We start from the raw sequence: 2,249 nt of genomic DNA on the forward strand, positions 1-2,249 counted from the left end.
GGGTTTTGAATAACGCCCGTCAATGCCCCAGCTCCAGGCTCAGGAAACCCTTTTATTCTCCCACTGGTAGGTGGACGGGCTGATGTGTCCCGGCCCTCGCCTTCCTCCTGGCTGTGGATGCTGTTTTCTCAATGTTTCTGCGCGTTGTTACCATATTAAAAGGCGGCTCCTCTGCATCTGGTACCGATTTGCCAGCCAGTTCGGGTTTCCTCCTGCCCTGGGAAGGGAGCTTTGGCCGTGGCAAAGCTGCCCGGAGCCCGGCAAAGCCAAAGGTTAAGCCTGGAAGGAGGAAGGGAACGGCCCGCGACGGCTCCACGGCCGCGAAAGAAAACAGCTCTGGCAGTGCCCGGCCTTCCCTCTGCGGGGGGGGGCTGGTGAGGGGGGAAAAACTTCTCCAGAATTAATAGGACCGAAGTATGTGTGGTTGGGGGCCAGGGAGAAGGGAGGTGCCAAGGAAGGGAGGGGGAGAAAAGAAGAATTTAAAACATTCTGAGAAAACAAGGCTGCACCAGCAGAGAGGGCTGCTCCAGGTACTCAAATGATGAGCCCCACAAGTCTCCTCTTTTCCCGGAATCAAACAAAAATGCACTTTGCCATAAAATCTGAAATGCTCCGAAATGGACTTTTTTTTCGTCCGTTCGGGGGAAATTAAACTCCTTGAAAGCCGTGAACGTGCAAGCGGAAGAGAAAGGGGAAGGAAGAGGGCGGAGGAGGCGGAAGATAACCCCCCGCTGGAGCCAGCCGGTGGCGGAGCGAACGGAGGGGGGACGCCCCGGGGCCGCTCGCCCCCGCGGAGCCCCGCCGGGGCACCGGCAAGTGCCAGGCCGGCTTGGAAGGGGAAAACAAAGGGGCGCTGAGTCCAACCTCGGCCGCCGGGCACCGGGCAGGCAGAGCCGGGATCCGGAGGGAGAGGGGAAAGACGGACTCTCCCCTGCCTCCCGCCCCGGGTATTAATCGCCGGCAGCATTTCTTTCTCCCCAAACCCCTTTCCCCAGCTGTAAGGCTCCCACAGATACATCTTTCCCTCCTTTACCGCGCCTCGCATCGTATCTACCTCTCCTTTCCCAAGAACCGCGTCCTATGGAAGGGGCCCCGGGAAGATCCCAGGCAAGCCTGGAGCCGGCGAAACGCCCTGCTGCGAAAAGAAGGCGAATTTCTTCCTCTCTTTTTATATATATCGAAAAGAAATCGTTTTATTAAAGACGGTTCGGAAACAGTTTGGCAACATCGTTAACAGCTTGGAACTTCAGCCCATATTTCCAACGCAAAGTAAAAGCAGACTTTAAGACAAGAAAAGAAAAAGATATGGTTTATGGAGAAATAGTCTTACCGTATGTCTTATTCGCATACGCTGGTAATCAAAGTGTTTAGAGCAATAGTATATTATAATAAATAATACTAGTTCAGAACACACACATTTTAATAATTAAACGAGGCACATTAACAGAGAGGATACCGCTTCTCTCTCGTAGTAGTTGACTAGCGTGTCTGATCACCCTGTGTATATCATAACATGCACACTAGGTTTAAAATAATAAAAATCGACAAAATCCTAGCCTTTCGGCCTATATAAATTATGGCATCTTTTGAAATTCCTTATTTATTGCTTCTGTCATTAACACCCGTTTATTTTTGTAAATTTAAAGCTAGCGGTGAGCTTCACTTCTCCGACCATGAATTTGTTGGGTTTTGGGTTTGTCTTTTTTTTTTCCCTATCACCTTCCTTCACACTACCTTCTTTTCAGTTCCTCTGCTTTTTTTTCCTATCTTTTCAATACCCCTCTTGCTTCCAAATTTTGCTCATCATACTGACTAGATTCATCTCACCCAAATACAACCATAGAAATGTTAGGTATTTTTTCTACAGCAGTTATCTCAACTCCCGTTATAGTCAACAGAGAGTAAGTATATTGACCAAAGTTATTTATACCGTGCACTTTATACATCAGTCTCAGATAGGGTCATGCAAGGTCTCTGAGCAGCCTCCACAGATGAACTAGTTTAGACTGAATGGTGAACTTTAAGGTAGTTACAGTCTGGCAGCATAAGTCCCATCTGTTAAAACCATCCCATCATCTTCTTCTGTCAGAAGCTTTAAACTCTTTAATTTCCCTTCACTAACCCTAGTTATTGGTACTTTCCCACTCAAGCCTCCTTTTGTCTTCTGCTCCTTCTGCAACTTTAAGAAAAAAAAGAAAAAAGCTACTAAAAATCTCTAATCTTATTACTGTTCCCTTCCTTTATCATTT

Source organism: Charadrius vociferus, unplaced genomic scaffold (assembly GCF_000708025.1).
Source record: "Charadrius vociferus isolate BGI_N301 unplaced genomic scaffold, ASM70802v2 scaffold161, whole genome shotgun sequence".
Classification (NCBI taxonomy): Eukaryota; Metazoa; Chordata; class Aves; order Charadriiformes; family Charadriidae; genus Charadrius; species Charadrius vociferus.